This window comes from Zootoca vivipara, chromosome 8 (assembly GCF_963506605.1).
Source record: "Zootoca vivipara chromosome 8, rZooViv1.1, whole genome shotgun sequence".
NCBI lineage: Eukaryota > Metazoa > Chordata > Lepidosauria > Squamata > Lacertidae > Zootoca > Zootoca vivipara.
In genome coordinates this window covers 73,888,627-73,910,660 of record NC_083283.1, presented here as the reverse complement: position 1 = coordinate 73,910,660, position 22,034 = coordinate 73,888,627, and the positions used below count along the sequence as shown (strand labels likewise).

Sequence of the window (22,034 nt, the reverse complement as noted above, 5' to 3'; positions counted from 1 at the left end):
CTTTTTTAAGGGAGGAGGAAAGCCCTGTGTTTATAAAAATTATTTCTTAGGAGTTCTGTTTTTAGGGGGAGTTAAAGGCAAGTGTCTAAGGCAGGCATCCCCAAACTGCGGCCCTCCAGATGTTTTGGCCTACAACTCCTATGATCCCTAGCTAACAGGACCAGTGGTCGGGGAAGATGGTAATTGTACAGTGGTACCTCGGTTTATGAACACAATTGGTTCCAGAAGTCTGTTCATAAACTGAAGCGTTCATAAACTGAAGCGAACTTTCCCATTGAAAGTAATGGAAAGTGAATTAATCCGTTCCAGACGGTCCGCGGAGTAAGCATTCATAAACTGAAGCAAACTTTCCCATTGAAAGTAATGGAAAGTGGATTAATCCGTTCCAGACGGGTCCGCGGAGTACTTAAACTGAAGCGTTCATAAACTGAAGCATGGGTGTAATTGGTTCCGGAAGTCTGTTCATAAACTGAAGCGTTCATAAACTGAAGCAAACTTTCCCATTGAAAGTAATGGAAAATGAATTGATCCGTTCCAGATGGGTCCGCGGCGTTCATAAACCGAAAATTCATAAACCGAGGTGTTCATAAACCGAGGTTCCACTGTAGTCCAAAATATCTGGAGGGCCGAAGTTTGGGGATGCCTGGTCTAAGGGAATAAGTAACTCACCATAATATCACTTTGAATGAAAACAGCCACAGAGAGAAAGCTCCGTCTTCCCTTCTGTTAACGGAGGAATCTGAGGGCTCCCTTGGACAAAAAAACAAGGACACCAGCCAGAAATATCAGAGCAAAACAGCGGCCAGTAGGCTTGGTCTTTATTGAAGACTGTCGCGACAGGACTCCCACCTGCCACAAGGTGAAACAAGATGGAAGCCCTGTACAAAAGAGAACCCCAACTTTTATTAGCTGCTAATCCCCATGTTACACACACACACCCCAAACTACATCACTAATACATCATGGTTACATCATGAAGGGGGAGGTCTGGTGGCAGTAATCTGAGCATCCGGGACCCTGCCCCATGCCTCCCCTTGCCCTCCACCAAACACCCATCAAGTGTAACAAAAGAGATATTTACATTTCCCTGTTTCCCAGCCAAGTTAATCACACCCTTTTGTCTTCATCTGGGTTTGTTATTTCTTGAAGGGCTACCTGTCTGGCACTCAGGTATCAGGATGCCAGCGATTATCCCTCAGGCAGAAGGGCTGCTGAGTAGCTGAGCTCACATGTCTATATGAATTTCTGAAGTTTTCCCAGTGAGCCAGTACATAGATACATTTATCAGTGAATATTTACATTTGGTATTGTACAGTAGAGGCCCTTTGAATAGACAGGAAGAAACTGTGATGAAGTGTTTTGTGGGGACAAATCACAAAAGTCACAAAAGCGATTGTGCTGATTTTGGTAGTGGGCTGCATGTGCATGGCATCTGCTGGAGGGGCAACCCCCCCCCCCAAAAAAAAGTATACATAAATTCCTGCAACACTTTCACTAATCAGACGGGGCGGGGCGAGGGGGCGGGGCAGGAGTCAGTTTAAATGACGCTGAGGAAGGGAAGCCAGAGATTGGCCCGCGATCTACCAAAACCTCATGGGGATCTACCAGTAGATTGTGATTGACCTGTTGGACATCCCTGTTATAGAGCATCAAGGGCCAACTTTTAAAGCAAGTGTTGCAGAAGTCAGTAGTGGGAGGTATGGGTGGAGCAGGGCCGCTCACCTGGTTTCCTGTTGTCTGCATCACTGCTATTTCCTGGGAGATAGAAGAGGAAGGGGGCACAAGGCTGGTGAGGTGCAAACACCACCCCTCCAGTTTGTCTGCGATGCACCTGCCCCACACCCTTCAAGCTCAAGGTAAGCAGCTGCAATGCAGTCAACCAGAGGTCGAGTGAGTGGCAGTGCCCCACCGGGCCATCCACGACTGCCAAAAGTCACATCCGTGGTCTCTCTTTCTGTCAGGCATAGAGATGTGAAGACCTGGAAAAAACCGGGGGGGGGGGTTCCAATTTTTCCGGGGGGTTTTCAGGTCTTCTCATCTCTAGTCAGGCAGCAGAGGATCCGACCCCCATGGCAGGACACCAGGAACGGATAAGACAAGGAACAGTTCTTACCAACTGCTTTTTATTCAATATTCACAGAGAGATGCTTGGAAATACAGCCTCTTGGAATAATGGTGTTGCTCTGAGTGAGTCTCCACCCCCTCCCTCTCTCCCATCATGTGTCATCACTATGGGTGCTGAGAAGTGCCCTCTGCTTCTTGAGATCTTTGCTCTCCTACTTTCAATGCCTGCCAGGTTCTGGGAGAAGGAGGGTCTGGAATGCTTTCTAAAGACACGGTGTCCGTCAGCTGTCACACACCCCGGTGCTTCCTCCTCCTCCTCCTCCTCTCCCATTATTTCCCAGCTTCTCCCCTCATCTGCCTCTGAGCTGTGATCTCCCTCAAACCCCTGTTGTAATTCTGAACTGTCTTCTTCTTCTCTGCAAGGGTCAGGCTGGGGAGGCAGTCTCCACCATTCCTCCTCTGCCCAGTCCCTGACACTTATGCACCCCACAGTACATTCCCTTCCGCCATGGGGTTGGTTGTTCCTCCACTGAACTGCAGAGTACAGAAGTCAAAAGGCAAGGAGGCTTGACCTTAAGCAGCTACCTCCCTGTTCCTGCTCATGTATGCTACAAGCTGCCTGGCCTTTGGCACAAGCTGCCCACGCTGCAATTTGCCAGCCATGCGGCAGCACGTTAAACCCCACCGTACCCCACTTCCTTTGATGACGTTGGGCAGGTGTGTGCTGTTGCATGCCAAGAAGAAGTCTCCCTCTCTCCCATGCTCATGCCTTCTTCCTGAACGGGGTACATTCAGTGCCTATGAAACTGATCAAACCAATGTGAGGGCATTGCCCAACTCAAGCAAGCTGTTCTCAGACTTAAGTACAGGCATGCATCAAAATGTTTTATCTTTTAAATCTATATTGCATTGGTCACGGGCCATGACAAGCACATGTCAAATCTACTGAACATTCTAGCATTTCCCTGTGTTTGTGGCAACAGTAGCTTGAAAGAATCGTGGTCAAATTTTTTTTTGGGGGGGGGGTTGTTTAAAACGTTAGAGTATGGTTTAGGAATGCAATTGCAAGATACCAAGTTGGCGACAATGTTAAGTCAGTCCCATCTGAACAGCAAACATCTTTGAAAAGAATTGGACAGAGGTATGCATCAAGATCATCACCTTTGTAAAATAGATACGACCCATGGCTTGAATGTTTTGTTGTGGGTTTCTGCTGCAATTGTTAGAAGAAGAAGAAGAAGAAGAAGAAGAAGAAGAAGAAGAAGAAGAAGAAGAAGAAGAAGAAGAAGAAGAAGAAGAAGAAGAAGAAGAAGAAGAAGAGGAGGAGGAGGAGGAGGAGTTTGGATTTGATATCCCACTTTCTCACAACCCTAAGGAGTCTCAAAGCGGCTAACATTCTCCTTTCCTTTCCTCCCCCACAACAAACACTCTGTGAGGTGAGTGAGGCTGAGAGACTTCAAAGAAGTGTGACTAGTCCAGGGTCACCCAGCAGCTGCATGTGGAGGAGGAGCAGGGAATCGAACCCAGTTCACCAGATTACAAGTCCACCGCTCTTAACCACTACATCACACTGGCCTTCCATTTGCAGTTTTCTCTCGATGTGGCAACTAATCAAGGTGAAAAGAGCTGATGGGCACACTTACCTGAGATGTGAGAATGACTCTGTGTGTAGAACATTGCTTTTTGACAGATAGAATGAAGGGAGATCAAGGCAGCGGGGAGTGGCAAACAAAAAAGACTTGTCAACCCAAAAAGCATACCCAATGGTTGAGAGGGCAGGGTTCAACTCTGCTGTAGTCTGCTTTGCCAGTGCATTCCCTACAAAGAAGAAGAGCCTTGCAGCCAGCAGAATTGAACCCTCCACTCATCAGCTGATGAGCTGTGGGTTTAATCCTGCTCAGCTTGGCTGCATGAACCTGTTCTCTGCGGGAAGGCTCAAAGAGCCACGCAAGCTGTTTGAAAGCCCTTTTGCAAACAGTCTTCATTGCGCTTTGAAGTCCAGGTGGTCGGGGCTTCAAAGCACAGCATCACCTGAAGTCACTGTGATGCCAGGTGATTGACAGGCGGCTCTCCAGGTGTGGGGAGATGAGTGTCCGACCACTAACCAGAAAAGATTCTGCACCCCGCCTTGAAAAGCCATTGGCGATTATTTGTTAGTTGGTGAACCTGCACCTCATTGCCCAGGTTGCGAAAATGATGAGCCGCTTCGTTTGAAGCCGTTTTCGTTTTTTGCCTGCTGCCAGTTGGTTTTATGTATTTTGAAGATGTCATAGGATGTTTTCATTATTATATCTATATCTATTTTGTTTTATTGACGTCTTGCTTCTCTACTGTTGTGGTTCCACCGGGGACCAGGTGGTGATGGGCAGGTTAGAAACAAACAAATAAATCTTACAATTTGTAACTAGGCTAAATACAGCCACATTCAACAAATGGGGAGGATAGAATTGGAGAGGGAGAACAAATTGGAGAGGGGATAGAATATATAAAGAAAAAGAGTGAAAAGGAATCGAAAAGAAACTCTTACCTGTCTTCTCTCTGTCTCACTCTGGTCTATATTACCTCTGTGGATGTGTGTTCTATTTATCAGCTCCCATGTGAGACAGGATACACGGACAGGTAAAAATACTCTTCTCTAAGGAGCCTTAGTTAATGTTTGGGGTGCTTGCTTACTGGAATTCAACAGAAAATCCTTCCTGCTCTCTGTCTGTGGTCTGATCATGGAAGCCATTTTTCTCTTATGTAAGCTGATCTGAGAGGGATGTTTTGAGCACAGTATTTCCTGCTTCTGTGCCGATGACTTGAGCTAAATGACCCATGAGGCCCTTGCAAGTTATGATTCTCTACAGGCGGAGGAATCGGAGAGAAAGTGAAGAAATTATTTATGTTCTTGGGGAGGATCACTTAAGTCCTGCTGAATTACAGCACATCCATTCTTTTCAGGCACTTTTCTCCCTCTGTCTTCCAAAAACAAAGGATTGGTGCGGTCTGGGAGGGCGCTGAGAGCTGTGACCATGTTTATAGCCTTTTCATTTACAAGAACAATAAAACAATCAGTCCTAGCAAACATAATATGGTTTTCTTAAGAATGTACTGTGAAATGGAATCCTACACGGAATACTTCAAAGCAAACATATTTGTCCAAAGCAGGATCTGCATCATATGTCATCTTTCTTTCTGTCTCTGTCTCTCTCTTGTCCACACATTATTATCCTCATTGGCTTGGATTCTTATTCTTATTATTATTTATACCTCGCCCATCTGGCTGAGTTTCCCCAGCCACTCTGGGTGGCTCCCAACAGAATATTAAAAACACGTTAAACATCAAACATTAAAAACTCCCCTAAACAGGGCTGCCTTCAGGTGTCTTCTCAAAGTCAGATAGTTGTTTATTTCCTTGATGGGAGGGCATTCCACAGGGTGGGCACCACCACCAAAAAGGCCCTCTGTCTGGCTCCCTGTAACCTCGCTTCTCGCAGTGAAGGAACTGCCAGAAGGCCCTCAGAGCTGGGCTGAACGATGGGGGTGGAGATGCTCCTTCAGGTATACTGGACCAAAGCCGTTTAGGGCTTTAAAGGTCAGCACCAACACATTGAATTGTGCTCGGAAATGTACTGGGAGCCAATGTAGGTCTTTCAGGACCTCTGTTCACACAAGGGTGGGATGTGATTTCCACCAAGTTTCCATTCCCTTACAAGGTATCGCACACCACTTCCAAGGGTCCCCCAGCTCCCAGGAGGAGACTTGTGGTTGGCAGGAGATATATAAACAGGGGACTGTAGCGGGAAGGCAGGAAGGCTTCATTCTGTGAATGTAATTCCTTGCTCAATCTGCAGTTAGGATCCAAGCCCTTATCCTTCTTATGCGAAAATATCGAGGTAAGGAGCTGCCTTATAATAAGTTACACTTTTGGTTGGTTAAGCCCTGTTCTGTCACCTCTGACTAGCCGAAAGGTTCTTTACCAGCCCCGCTGCCAAATATCCTTTTAACTGGCCCTAGTGCCTTCTATATGTAAAGTCAAGTGCCATGTCACAGGCAAAATCTGTAGCATCTCTTGTTTCTTTGGTGCACCTGAGTATGCTGAATATGATTGGTTAACTCGTGTGCACTGGTTGTTAGCACATTTTGGATTCCTAGCTTGAACTGAATGGCCCCCTTTCTGCAAAAGGCTGGAAGCAGAGAATCCTACATCTGCAAGAGGCCCACCTATTTTATAAATATTCCCATCCTATAGATACCTGCAATAAACAAATCCCTGGCTGGAACCAAAAAAAACCCTCATTTGTGTGCATCTCAGGCCTGTGGATGTGTCAAATTTTATTCTTTCTGACCAAAGAGCAGATTTCCCTCCTGCACCAGATATGAAGGTTTCATAAAAGGCCTCCCATTCTGCTCCAGGACCTAAACCCCATGAGTCCTAGGACTCTGGATGCAAATTTCTGACTTGGGTGCTGCCACAAGAGTACAGCCAGCTGGCTTTGCCCCACCCTGTCCCCTCATCCATACAAAACAAACATTTACTCTGCTGTGCAAAGAAAGAAGAGAGCCCAGAGGGATTTGATGCAAATACATGGACATATTCATTTCCCAGCATGGTCTCACCATCCCAAGAATTGGCATGCACGTACCGGGGCACACACACTACACCCAAAACATTTCATTATTACATGAATATCGCATCTTTCCTCCAAGGAAGGAGGAATGCCCATTCCCCCTCTCCATTTTATCCTCGCAACCACTTTGTCAGACCGTAGGCAAGGCTGAGGTACTGTGACCATCCCAGGATCACCAAGGCAGCTTCATGACTGAGTGAATATTTGAACTCTGATCTCACACAGATCCTAACACAACACCCTAACCAGTATACCACACTGTCTGAACTCTGAATGGATCCTCTGAGTTAACATTCTCAACAACAAACCACGGTAACACTGACAAGTTCCTGTGGAGGTGGGTTTGAAGTAGGAAGTGGAGAGGCTGAGCTGACAGAAAATGTGGCTTTATGTTTAACTTTGCGGAAGTAAAGTCTGATTAGGAAATCAGACTTAAGTGAGACACTTGAGAGACAGATAAAACGCCATTAGAGAAAAGTAGCTGGATAGATGACAGAAAATTAGTTTGGGGGGATTGTTTGTTTTTTAAAGGTAATAAAATGGCAAAGGACCCCTGGGTGGTTAAGTCCAGTCAAAGGCGACTATGGGGTTGTGGTGCTCATCTCGCTTTCTGGCCGAGGGAGTTGGCATTTGTCCACAGACAGCTTTTCAGATCATGTGGCCAGGGGTGGAGCTACCTGCCCCGGCACGTGGAGCAGCATGACGGCGGGTCATGTGGCCAGCATGACTAAACCGCTTCTGGTGCAATGGGACACCATGACGGAAACCAGAGCACACATAAACGCCATTTACCTTCCCACTGCAGCGGTACCTACAGTATTTATCTACTTGCACTGGTGTGCTTTCGAACTGCTAGGTTGGCAGGAGCTAGGACCGAGCAACGGGAGCTCACCCCATCACGGGGATTCGAACCGCCGACCTTCTGATTGGCAAGCCTCAGATGGCCTCTGATGAGGTGTGGCAGGGCACAAGAACTGTAATAAAGGGAGCTGAAAAATGTAGCTGGAAAGTAAGAAAAAAGAGTGTCAGAGGAAAACTACACCACAACACGTATCATTTATGTTCCGGTTTCATGGCTTGCTCCAAAGACTCTTGGGAAAATATAGTAACTTGAGAACTGCACTTCCCAGGATTGCTTTGGGTGCAGGAATGACCATTAAAAAAAGGTCGAAGTATGTAATGCAGGTATCTTGTTTAGTGAAAGGATGCTGAGCTTCAAACAGAAGGCAAGCAGTGCGGAGGCACTAAGATGTAAATGAAGGAGATAGATAAAAGGAGAGAGGACGAGCCAGGGGCAGACCACATCCATCAAGAGAAAAGATCACCAAGACACAAGCGGGAAGTTTAGCAAAAGCAGAAGAAAGGGGCAGATCTTTGGAGAAGTTGAAAAAGCAGTAGCAGCAGAATTTGGCAGACCTCTGCAAGAGGTTGCAGTGAAAATAGGAGTGCATGCTATGGGGAGGAAGGAGATAAAAAGGCAGGTAAAAGGCAGAGCTCCCCGGTCACAACGCTGGATTTAGGATGACAGCAAGACAGCCACTCGGGAGGGGGGGGGGGCAAGAGTAAAGAAGAGGAAATAGATTATAGAGGAAGGCCATCTGCACAACTGGGCATTCATGCATATGTGGCTCGCTGATTCCATGTGCGTTCATGCACCTTGATCGATTTCAATTTTATGCCTCCACAATCTATCTCAAGTGTTTTCTATCCCCCACCAGTAGGTGGTGCCCGGTGGAAATTTTTTTGTGCTGCATGTTGCTGTCCCTTCTCTTAAAATGGTACTTCCCCAACCACCATAAGTATCAGAGATCCACTGTGGGCAGGCACACAGACTTGAGTGGTTTAAGCCAATTTATTGGTCCAGGTTTTCCCGGTGGGGTGTGTAGTGTCGCTCAGGAAGACCCCAGTTAAAAACCTCACAGCACGTTCGTAGGATTGGAATATCCCTTGTAGCTTAAGGTTGATTCTGGCCATAATGGAAGAGGCAAAAGGATTGGGATTATCATAAAAGATGTGGGAGAAAAGGATTAATAATAGGACCCACAAAGGAGAGGGTGGAAGTCCAGGAGATTCCTTGGAATCTTGATTGTATGATTTATGTTTGATATATCTCTGTAAAAATTTAATTTGAAAAACCAAATAAAGAATTTTTTATAAAAAAAAATCTCACAGCAGCCATTGACTCACAAGATGGCCTCCGATGAGCCGCTGTCCCTCAGCCTCCGCACCCAGCTTTAGGGACAACCTGAATGCAACTTTTGTGCTCTGGGTGTGTTTCACTTATCTGGAATGTAATACAGAAGCATCTACAGCTTTCGCTTATCATGTTGACACCACATGTTGTTCCTTTTAAAAATGGATTCCTTGCCTGAAGTGGCCTTACAGGAGTTTCGCCACAGAAGCTACAACCATGCACCAGTGGAGCATCAAACCACCTTCTAGATTTGGCAGGAGAAGGGCCAGCAGCTTGTCAGGAGAAGGGCACATTGCCAAATCCTCTCCTGTCATCAGTCACCTGAAGGGACACAGAATGAAGCCTCCTCGTGATTTCTGTATATTTATACACTCCGGTGTCGTCGTTGAGCCTTGCGTAAAAGCATGGGGAAACAACTAGTGCTGTGGCACACACACAATCAGGATGTGTGTAGTTTGGCCAACTGGGCAGCAGGGAATCTGGCATCTGCTACAACATTCTGTGGAGAACCCTTGCTGTTTTCTTTCTCAAGGCATTGTGGCTTTTTGAAGAGGACATGAAAAAACACATGGTCACTGTGAAGAAATTGTTCAAAAGACACAAGGAGCTCTGGGCAGACTGTTTAGATCCTATATGAATTTCTCCCAGGAGGTAGAACACACATGGCATGTCAAAAATGGACAGCTACACATAAAAATGTCAACAGGAAAAACCGTTCGTTTGTAAACCCATGTGCCAGATAAATGTTTTCAGCACAGAGCCAGGGTCCCTGCTGAGTGCACAGTGGTTGGAAACCCAGATCTGCAAACCCATCATATGTGAAAAAAGACACCAAGTCTCTGCTTTGCCATTGCTGCTTCTCCTTCCTTCCTCTTTGCATTTGAGTGTATCAGGGCATTCCCCCCAAATCCAAATTAGGTGACAACTTGACTTTTGCACTCAAAATACCACCTTGCAACAAAATAAGCGCATGCATGAAAATGATTTTAATTTGCATACACCTACTTTTCTCTATACAGGAGTGTAAAATGTAGATTTCCCCACCACCATATAAAGTACATTTACTGTACAGTGGAACCTCGGTTTACGCCTACCTCCGTTTATGAACGCCGCGGACACGGAAGTGTTTACATCCAGGTTCCGCGGCACTTGGATGTGCAGAAGCGATCTGCGCAGCTCGTGCATACACAGAAGCGAGCGAACGCCTTCACGGAACGGATTGCGTTTGCAAACACTGTAACTCCATACATGCTTCCAGATCCAAAACTTGCTTTGTGCCGAGTTCTCTGGGCTGTACCACTTCAGACTTCTATGGGGGGGGCGGGGTTTCCTTCTATACAATAGAGTTCCCTCCATATAGAAAACTAGATGTCAAAAAGAAGGGTTCGATTCTTCCCTTCCCTTCCTGTCATTGTATGTGGGGGGGGACCTTTCCATCATTTGAGCCCCCATCTGCAGTTTGAATCCACATGGATTCCATCTTTTTAAGAACTGGGCATAATCAAGCCAAAGTAAGTAATTTCCAGCTACACTGATTTTAAAGGGAAAGATTTAATTTCATCTATCTCAACAGGATAAATAAAATGCCTTTAAATGTGTCCTGGCTGTGACCATTCATCACAAGAAAGTACAAACAGTTACATTTTTTTGTTCACACATATTTGTGGGGTGAGGGATAAGCATTCCTTGTGTCAGCTTGTGAGATGTTGGGGAAATAATTAAAACGTTTCGTATTTGAAAAAAAGCAGAAAAACTGGAAGGCGAAAGGCATTGTGGAAATAGAAAGTTTCTATTTTCTTCTTTGTTTCATTCATTTGACAGGTGCAAATTGTAATGAAACAATCGCCTCTCTCTTTAAATAAGATGTCAAGATGATATCGGTATCCAGAGAGCAAGAAAATTGTGGCACATGTGATATTGCCACGCTGCAGGGGAGAGATCCATCGTACAAGTACTTTCCATTCTCCACAGGTATTTTCTCATACGGTATCTTGAAACCACTTCTTAATGCATTAAGCCTCCATTACACATTGCATTTGGTTTCTATTTTCAAATCTCCGCTGCTTTTAGGAATTTGTTCCTTGACTTCATTCATTGGTGCCTGGCTGCAATTAGCATTGATTGACAAGAAGAAGCCCAGCCGTTTCTCCCCCCCCCCCTTACCCCACTTCCCAAATTTTCTGTTTCCTGACTCAGCTCAACAACTTAATCCAAAACATTCATCTTTTAGAAGGGATTGTTGTCTGGCAGGAAGACATCTTCTCTAGTGTTTTTCCTGTTTGGGCACTTTTTTTCCTTTTCTTCACAAGATGGAGACAGAACCATAGAGAAAAGGAAAACACGAAGCATATGTGATGTCTTCTATGAAAAAACAATTTGTATTGTTCATCATCGTCAGGTGGAACCTGATATTTAAAGAGGGTGCAAATCTATTGTTGATCTGACTGCATAGGATGTTTAAAGATTTGTATGAGTGCATGGTTTTCCGCTAAGTGCTTCTTTTTGCACCATTAACAGTGGCTTTGTGTTACTTCCCGGCGCTGTGCAGTAAATGACATACACAGCAGCAAATCTAATACGGAAAGTAGCTAGGGACAATTAATCCTACTGCAGCAATTCCTGCATTTGTGTGCCACAAGAGATCTGCTGGCATGCCACATGAAATAAATTAATTAATGGCTTCTTTCAGCCCCAAGTACCCACCCACAGCTGCCTCAGCGCATGATTCGCTGCTTTCACTGGCCTGGCCACTTTCCCATTGGTTCTGCTGGTGCAACATAATTCAGCCACATCTTTACATTGGTTGTGACTGGATCGTTTTATCACACCAAGACAGAGATTGGGCAAAAGGCCCTGACTTCAGAAGAAGCTGCTCACTGTATCTCTGCCCTGGTCCAGTCGAGAACAGTGGCTCAGGACTGTTCCACACTTACTTTTTGGCTCACTCTTTCCAGACTATCATGCTCCACACCCAAGTGTAATTTTCCTTTTCCTTTTGCCCCGAAATTTCCCCCACAAAAACCCACTCTCTCAAGCTGAATCGGAGCAAATGTCAATTTGGGTTTTGCACAGATTGATGTTTGTTCCAATCGAGCTTTTAAAGAGCAGCTTTTTGTGGGGAGAGCTCCGGGGAGAGGAGGGTGCTTGGAGAGAGCAGAAGAGTAGGTATGAATAAGCCCTCAGACAGGAGTGGGCCATGCTAAGGGAAGATAAGCCTTCATCTTGCAAACTCTCAATGTAAAACTTTGCAAATGTTCAGAGTGAACTGTGCCTCCCTACAAAGGTGGATTTAGAGGAGTTTGAGTAGTTTGCATGCACTGGGTGCCAAGAAGAGAGGGAGCTGCAGGGGGCGCCGCAACAATGACTTAGAACAGAAGGCAAGAGAAGGGGAGGCACCAAATTTTGGCATCGCACAGGGGACTGCTGAAATTTGAATGCCAACAGTCCGCCACTTCCTCCAATTTCAAATCAGACTAAAATGTGACTCGGTTGTCAGAAGCTTGGGAAACGCTTGCTTGGCGGGATGCAAACAGTACATTACGTTGACCATGGGTGGAATTATAAACTGCAAACATACCTGTGTAACCAATGTTCACTTTTCAGAGCGGAAAAGCAGCTTTGCGAGTGTTCGAAATCAGTGTTCAAAACTCCCATTGTTCTAGGCGCCTTTTGCGACAGGGAATTCCATTGGCGTGGGAGGTTTCTGAGCTCTGGGCGCAGTGCTGCACCTAAGATTTCATATTAAAACTGCAGAGTGGAAGGAAAGGAGGTCCTTTTTCTGCCTCCCCACTTCCAGCTGCTCTCTGAAGACTGAAGAAGAGACCATCTTAAGAACATTAGGGATGTGGGCAAGGGAAGGACTATACCATGTTAAAAATGAACATATTATTTTAGCTGCAGTTCATTAATGTTCAGCTTTGTATTCTTGTTATTAAAAAAGCACGCCTAGATATTCTATTGTTGCGCCCATAACCTCTTTGCGCCCATTTAGCTCCTAGCTTCCATATCTCAGTTTCTAACACAGTATACAATGTGCTTTATAATTATTTTCTGCTTTCACCTTATAACTGTAAGAACACCAGCAAGCTCTTTACACTGCAAGTCTGCAGGTAGAACTTGCTTTTAACACCATCCTTGTACAGTGCCTAAGTTTTCAAGACACTTTGTAGCCCCTACATTATGATTACTGCCACGGTCAGCCAGTGAGATTCATGGGCGGACAACTACGCGAATGTTATTGGCCCAGAGATGGAAAGAATATAAAGTTCCTCTCAGAGAAGAATGGCAGATGAAGTTGATGGACTATGCCAAAATGGGTAACATGACCAAAAGAATCAGAAATCAGGAAGACCAACATTTTAATAAGGAATGGGGGAAATATAGAACTTATCTTAAAGACCATTGTGAACAGTTAAAATCGTGAACAGGATTGGAATACTACTTGTAGTTAAGGGTAAATTCTGGATACAATGGAGATGTAAAAGATTTGGATCATCATAAAAGATGCGGGAGGAAAGGATTATTAATAGGACCCGCAAAGGAAAGGAGACTCCTTGGAATCTTGTTTTCATTATTTATGTTTGATATACCTCTGTATTTTTTAATTTGAAAAACCAAATAAATAAAAAATTTCAAAAAGAGATTCATGGGCAGGGATGGAATCTGAGGAACTGTTCTCCTGAACCAATGAGGAGGCTGCTTCCTGTGGCTTAAAAAAACATTCTAAATCAACTCCTTCTCCAACACAATTATCTTACCCTTACTGTTCTGCTCAATTCTGGCTTCCCTCGATATTCTTCTAGACCAGGCACCCCCAAACTGCGGCCCTCCAGATGTTTTGGCCTACAACTCCCATGATCCCTAGCTAACAGGACCAGTGGTCAGGGAAGATGGGAATTGTAGTCCAAAACATCTGGAGGGCCGAAGTTTGGGGATGCCTGTTCTAGACTGTGAGTGGACATTTTGCCACATGCAGAAGAGCAATACAGGTAACTAAGCTAACTTAAGAAAAGCCAACCTGGCAGTTTGGTCTCTATGAAGTATCAGGTCAACATAGAGTCACGGTTCCAGAACCACCTTGGCTCTAGCCATAATATCCAGCCCAACACACCAGACCCCTCAACTGTCCCGGACATCCAGTTTTGGGGGGGCCGTTCTCTCACGCAGGTCACATGACTCACATGAAAGTGCAGCCCTGGAAGATGGCCGCCCTGGTTTTCCGGTGGAACGTCTTGGAGGCTATGCACACTGGTTAGGGGTCCCCACATCTATCTCTTAAATGAGGGGTAGAAGACATGCTAATTAATCCAGAATGCAGCAACTAGACTGGTGACTGGGAATGGCTGCCGAGACCATATAACACCGGTCCTGAAAGACCTACATTGGCTCCCAGTACATTTCCAAGCATAATTCAACATGTAGGTACTGACCTTTAAAGCCCTAAATAGCCTCAGCCCAGTATACCTGAAGGAGCGTCTCCACCCCAATCGTTCAGCCCGGACACTGAGATCCAGCTCTGAGGGCCTTCTGGTGATTCCCTCACTGCAAGAAGTGAAGTTACAGGGAACCCCTACCTGGGGACACCAGAGCTTGCATGCAAAGCAAATGTTCTCTGTCTCTACATGCACTTGCGAGATGTGCATCCTATATCCTGGTTGCAAAGCAGAACATATTTGCAGAATGTCAAAGCTACTGTCGGGAATGGGAGGAGAAAGAACAAGGAAGAAGTGTAGGATGTAACATAAGCAATCAAATACAACATTTCGTGTTTGCCTAGAGTGGACATGCGGGGGAATGTTGGTCCAGACAGTTGAACTTCCTGTTACACCTGGTCTGGAGCATCCTTCCTTTTCGTGGGATCAGGTAAGGTGGGCGTGACCCTTCCAGACCCCACAAAAGGTCCAGTCACACAGCCACCTTCTTTTTTTGATGCCTTTTCTTCTCTTGGACTACACCGCTGGCTCTCAGCCAGCAGCATGTGGGATGAGTTACCATCTGGGATGAACTCAAACCCTCTTCTGTAACTCTAAGCCAGGCATCCCCAGACTTCGGCCCTCCAGATGTTTTGGACTACAATTCCCACCTCCCCGACCACTGGTCCTGTTAGCGAGGGATCATGGGAGTTGTAGGCCAAAACATCTGGAGGGCCGCAGTTTGGGGATGCCTGCTCTAAGCTAAAATCCCTGCCTTCAGTGATCCAATTGTGAACTGAGTGTGAGTAAAAGAAGACTGTTGTGTTTTTATTCTTTTAAGAGGGAATCAAAGAGGTCTTACCAGGAATAATAGAACTTAAGAGATTCTAACGAATCTGCAACTAGCTTCCTGCTGTGTAAAGAGGGGGGATGTACTCTGCTGTATGAATAAACTCACTAGCGTGAGTTAGGAAGGATAATATTTAATCAATATATCCTCTCCTTCTACCCACAACATTCCATCAAGAAGTGCAGACATGGCTGTGTGGGTGGCAAAAGGAACGAGGAAATAAGAGATTTAGGAGAACCAGAAGTTCTACCCCCTTCCCTACATTTAGTATCTGATCTTTCAGGTGACACTGTTTGGACACACTTTTCTTGGAAACCATGTGGGCTAGGAATCTTTTCAAAACAAAGAAGCTGCAACAAGGGACTGCAAGAAAGACATAAGAATACAGGACACTTTAGAAAATACAGGTTTTATTTGTAGCTTCCGGTTGCAGTTACTAACGCTGCCATTTTTGAAGATGGTCATGATTTCACAGAACACATGGGTATGGTGCAGTTTTGGAACCATGCTATATTTCAGGACACTTTTAACAAAAACTTTTTAACAAAAACTGAAAGATCTCTTATCTTCTACTGTCTTTTGATACATGGAGGGAGGGGAGCAAGGAAGGCTATGAACAATATTGCAAGCAGAAGATTCGACAAGTTTTATACCATTCGGGCAGTGTTTGTAAACAGCATGCAGCAATGGGGGTGGGTTGTAGAGCAGTGTTGTGTGATGTGCTTCCCCAACAGTTATTTCACTAACAAATTTCCTGAATTACCCAATCAGCTGTTTTGACAAGTTAACATGCAGGGAGCTGGTGGTTTCCTGTCAGCAGTTTTACTTGACTGGGGAAAGTAGCTTTCACCATTAATATGCAGCCACTAACAGGTGACAAAAAACAAGCGGTAGTGCTAACTTCTTTCCTTCGATTCATGCTCCTCCTCTCCCGTCTAAAACTTCACTTTCTGTTTTCTTCTCCAACCCAGCTGTGCAACGACTGTATGTCAGTTATTGGGTCAATACACTAGGCATTCCAAAAGAACAAATCCTTTTGCTTTGAGGATTTGGGTTGTGTGCATTTTTATGTTGTTTTTTTATTAAAGATTTTCTTGATTTGCAAAAAATATGTGCAATGTATCTCGTGTGCATTTTTACTGCTGTTTGTTTGTTTAGGTGACAGATTTACCTGCAGTGCTACAGATTGTGAGGTGTGTGTGTGTGTGTGTGTGTGTGTGTGTGTGTGTGTGTGTGTGTAAAACCACTACAGTCATACCTCGGGTTAAGTACGCTTCAGTTTGAGTACTTTCAGTTTAAGTACTCCGCGGACCCGGAAGTGTTTACTTCCGGGTTCTGCAGCACGCACATGTGCAGAAGCGATCTGCACAGTTCGCACATGCACAGAAGCACTCCACCAGTGCTTCGCGCATGCGCGCTATCGCTGCTCGTATTAAGTACTTTTTGGGGTGTGAATGGCACCCCGGAACCAATTAAGTACTTAACCCGAGGTATCACTGTACAGCTGTTGTTAAAATACACCATGCTACTGTTTGCATTCTAATAAATCCAGCAGTGAGCTTTTAGTTGTGATGAGAATCTTGTCCCAGCCTTTAGCAAAGTCCCCTCCCCTCTTCCCCCACTCTGAGACTGTGGTTCTCAGATATATTCTGTCACTAGTTTTTTTTATGTCCTGTGGGCAAGGCAATAAACTGTTGACGGATTGATTCTGAGGCCTGGGGTCAGACATTACCCAATCAGCATTCCAAGATATCTCAAAATCCAGTGTTTGACTGGATCAAGAGTTCTAATACATATATTTTTAGTTGGGCCTAAAAGTAGCAATTCAGATGTGACATTTCCTCTATGTTGGCAAATTCTTGATTAGATCTGTGCCTGGGTAAAGCTGCAAATCCAACCAGTTCATCACTGTGGTTTCCTCTAGACTAACTCTTCAAGGTTGAGCTTGATCATTTGCATCAGCCTCCCATGTGAACAAGACAATGTTAACACACATGTATGGTAAACTTGTCGTCTCAATTCCCACATTGTGCATAGATGTTTGTACCTCCCAAACTGCTGCATCTAAGCAAATGGTGCTTCTGCAAATCCTTCCCTCAGCTCTTATAAACGGAAGAATTTGAGTATGATGTCAAGGTTTTCACCAGGAACCCAAATCTGAGTGTGGGGTCACTACTAAACTAATTCATCTGTATTAGCCTGCCAAAGTGCTGTCTGTGGAGGGTTTTGCCACACTTCAATTGCAGATGTGGGGGCGGGGGAAAATGGGCATCTGTATCCACCGTAAAGGTAAAGGGGCCCCTGACCGTTAGGTCCAGTCGCGGATGTCTCTGGGGTTGCAGCACTCATCTCGCATTATTGGCCGAGGGAGCCGGCGTACAACTTCCAGGTCATGTGACCAGCATGACTCAGCCGCTTCTGGCGAACCAGAGCAGCGCACGGAAACGCCATTTACCTTCCCGCCAGAGGGGTACCTATTTATCTACTTGCACTTTTTGGCGTGCTTTTGAACTTCTAGGTTGGCCGGAGCAGGGACCGAGCAACGGGAGCTCACCCCGTCACGGGGATTTGAACCGCCGACCTTCTGATCGGCAAGCCCTAGGCTCTGTGGTTTAACCCACAGTGCCACCCGCGTCCTGGTGTATCCACTGTACATCTTGGTAAATCCCATTCCTTGAAATGAATGGAGAGAAGGTTGGATAGAAGAGAACTAAATGAACCAGATGTTAAGAAGAGATCATCACAACCTAAGAGATTTTGGATATCTCTTTCCATTCTCTCCCTTCCAGAGGAAAACAGTACTGTAAAGGGGAAAAAATGCAAGAGAGGAGGAGAGTGTCTCCCTCTAGGTGAAGGAATTTGGCAGACAGTGTCAGCCGGGGTGGTTCCTATAGCGACAGATTCTTCACAGTATCATTAAACATGGACTTTAATTGAACTAGGTACACGGAAGATGCCTAATTGTCCTCTTCTAATGGATCGCCTCATTAGTGTAGAATAGATCATTTGGTATCCCAAAAATGTTTGCAGGAAAAAAAGATGGCCAGCCTAGCAGATAATAGACAGGGTGTGGAGAAACGCATTGAAATGGTTGCCCCTATTCCTCAGCACAGCTTTGAAGGCCATTTTGCAAGCTACTAGACAGTGAAGATTTTCCAGAGCCTACACCCCAGCATGGCCATTTCTTTACCCTTCCCCCACCCCAATTCATCTAGATTAGAAGCAATTTTTTCCACTGCTACATTGGAAAAGGAGTTGTGATAGTATGGCTGGACGGATGCACAATCTTAATAGCGAACAGAGATCACCGCCCCTTAATATTAAGCAGAATTTCATTCACATGGGCTTGTAAAATTGATGCTGAGTCTCCAATCTCCCTCTCCCCCTTTAAATCCACTGGAGCATTTAACAAGGTGCTTATGCAAGAGGGATCTGCTGTGGTGGGGGGGGGGGAGGATTCCCTCTAATGCTGTCCTACAGGTCTGGGGAGATCCTTATCTCAAGATGCCTGCCTTTGTTCTGCCAATTCTGATAAGTGCCTGACTAACGATGGAGATAGACTTGCCTCGTCCGTCTTCCCCACCCTGCTCTGCTACGCATGCGCGAGGCGAAGACAAAGGAATAGGTAATTACAAGAGAGTTTCATTCATTTCCCCTGCAGTATCGCCAAAAGAGGAGCCCAGCTGGGAGGTTTCCTCACCCAACACCGACCCGGTGTGGCAGACGGCGTGTGAATGCGCTGGCCTCGGGGACGGCTACTTGAAAAGGCATCCCCCCCAAAAGAAAGCGTGGTACCCGGGAGCCTCATCTCCGGGAGCCACTAAGATGCGCTCGTTTTCATGTGCCATGATTCGGTGGCTAACGCAGCAGAGGGGTGGAGAACGGGGAGAAACTGCAGGATCTCTGATTTACAAGAAACCACATTCGCTTGGGGGTGGGGAGAGGATGCCGGGAGGGGGCTTGCTATGCATATTCATGGCGGAGAGAACGAAGCCACGGGGATCTATGCAGTATTCCTAAACTCCATAGAGATGATGTGGATCTTTGCTTTAAAGCAAAAAAAAATCCTCAAACCAAGACACAAACGCTTCTGGTCTTGCAGGCTTTGCCTTTAAGCAGGGTGGGAGATTAAAATGTTTGTGGCCACCGCTATCATTCCCCCTCACCCCACCCCGCCCCCTCCTCGTCTGTCTTTCTTTTTCACCCCACACTCGTGACCAATAATAAAACCAGAAGCTCTTTTCTTCAGGATCGCCTAAGCAAGAACAATCTCACAGTGTTACACCCCAGGATGGTTTTAAAAAATTAAAAAATTGGCAGGCGTCCACTTTACATCTCGCCCGCCCTCTGCTAAGATAAGATTGGAGGGGTGATTTTAAAAGAAAGAGGGGGGGCACGTTTAGACAAAATGCACACGCACAGATCGTTTTGGAGTTTTCTCCAAAGTACTCCACAGGTAATATCACTGCGAAAAACCATCCTTTCAAGCCCAAGCTGAGGCTCCCATGCCATGTTATCTCGCTTTTACGCTCTTCCCCCCTCCTTCCTCTCCCCACTCCCCTGCATGATCTTAACATGGCTGTATGCCCCCCCTCTCCCCAATATGCGTTCTTCGTGATATCTATGCTATGCAGTCTTCATTTATTTATTTATTTATTTATTTACACACATACACATACACACACACACACACACACACACACACACACACATACGGTATATATACGGTATATATGATGGAGAAAGAAATCTGTAACATCCCCTCCAACAGAAAGTGATGGTTGTAAAAAAAAAAATTAAAGAGAAAAACTACCCCAAACCCTCCACCCCGATTCCCCACATCCATCGCTTTCTCCATCATGCCACCTCTCCAGCCCGTGGACGTCTCCATGCAAAGATTTCAAGACACAGGCACTGACTTAAATTTCTCCCTTTCATAGAAACCCATCGCCAAGGCATGTGGGCTACCTAGATCTTGCCTCTCTCTCTCTTTCTCTCTCTTTCTCTTTCTCTCTCTCTCTCTCTCACACACACATAAGAGAAAATATCCCAACACACACACACACTAAATATTTCGAGATAACAAGCGGTTTTCATTTTTGGAGGAGGGGGCGTTTGTTTCAACAGCAATAAGAACCGGATCGACCAGCTGGCTGCCGCGTAAAAAACAGAGGGGGAAAACAAGAAAATCCAAATTGTCTCCAGCCTCTCGGATGGCTCTTACCTCGTTCCTTTGCTCCTCTGTCCCCTTTGGCGCGGCTGCGAGGCTGGGGTCACAAAGAGAGAGAGAGAGAGAGAGAGCGGGGTCCCGGCTCGTCCTGGCGCCCGCTGAGTCTCGCCGGAGATCTCCCTCGCTCGCTGGCTGGGAGTGTAGTGGCTGGAGCTGTGGCTGCTTGGAGTAACGCCGGCGCCACCGCTACTGCTGCCGCCGCTGCTGCCTCTGCATTTCTCCCCCTCCCTCCCGCTTCTCTCGGTGACAGTCTGTGGGCAGTTCAAAAGCCACACATGCACACGCACGCACGCACGCGCACACACACACATACACGCGCACCGGGTTTGGTTGCTCTCTCTCCCCCCTCCGCGCGCGCGCGCTCACAAACCCACACACACCCCTCCTTACCTTCCCCCCCCCTTTTTCCTTTTCCCAATTATTTCACCCAAACCTCATCAGCTTCAAGAGATGCCTCCTCTCGCCCTTAGGGGGCGGTCCCGAGCCAAGGTTTTAAATATCCGCTTTGCGCGTTTCAAGACGGGAGTCTTGTTTTGGAAGGCGCGTAAACATGCCCAGCGAGCTTCCAGCCCCCACGTGAAGGGATGGAGCCCGCGCTGGGGAGGAACAGCAAGGGCAGATCTCTCTGTTGGTGGATTCTGACTCCTTTCCTAAGAGATACTGCAAGCCTCCAGAGGTGATTTGTACTTCGCTTCCCCTGCCTCTTTATATTACTAATATTATTGTGGTTTTTACGCACGGGGCGGAGCGCAAGCGGTCGTCGTTGTTGGCATTCTGGCACCGCGCGGCTGGATGGGGAATGGGAGAGACGCGCGCCAGCACGGCTTCTTGTGCGCGCTCTGGGCTTCCTCGAAGGAACGGCAGCTGGTGGCCAAAGGATGGCAAACGCGGATGGCGAAGGGGTGAGGAAAGGACCACCCCTGGGAGGCTTCCGCGTAGCAGGGGCGCGCGGCGTGCTGCGTTGGGTTGCGGGAGGGCCGGAATGCTTGCCTTTAAAAGTTCCACCTGTCTGGGACATCGAGGAAAACCTTCCTCTGCTGATGGGACGGTTGTGAGACAACGGAGAGAAGGAGAGGGCTGCGTTTTAACCTCGAAAGCACTGAGGCAACTCTTCTCGAAAGATTGTGGGGGAAAGGATGCTTAGGAATTGGAGTATGGACGTGTTGTAAGGGCAGGCAGGATACTTCGCCATGCACGAAAGATGTGTATGAACTGTCGGAGATATAAGCAACCGCTTATTAAACTAGCTACAAATTGTCTCCAAATATTCTGCAAGCTGGCGACCGCCCCCTCCTTCAGCGAGCAACGTGAAGGCAACGATTTTGTTTTGTTTTTCTTTCTATCACAGAGCAAGCAGTGCGTGCGTTTAGCATGCTGCTAAACAGAGATGTTTTTTTATTGGCGTCGGGTTTGTATTTTTGATTCTGTAGCGCCCTCTGCTATTTAAAAGGCGGTATAGCAGGACATACTTAAAAAAATTTTTTTAGTTAAGATAATGGGGCATTAAACTTTGCATATTTTATTGAAGAATATTCAGAAATGAAAGTGAAGCCGTCCACAGAGTATATGCCAATCTTACTGGCTGAAAGATTGCTTAGAATAAGCAGATCTATTGCCAATTATGACACTGAATAAACAATTGCAAACAATTGCAACATAAAAATAAAAGCGA

At 46.1% G+C, this 22,034-nt stretch overlaps 1 protein-coding gene across 1 annotated transcript in view; it reads right to left on the bottom strand.

The window, feature by feature from the left end:
- BASP1 (brain abundant membrane attached signal protein 1) overlaps positions 1-20,627 on the bottom strand; it is a 72,743-nt gene extending 52,116 nt beyond the window's left edge. The window contains exon 1 of the mRNA XM_035124990.2: positions 20,357-20,627. The gene's annotated coding sequence lies outside the window, so the exon portion shown is untranslated. The remainder of the gene's footprint in view (positions 1-20,356) is intronic.
- Positions 20,628-22,034: the final 1,407 nt, after the last annotated feature.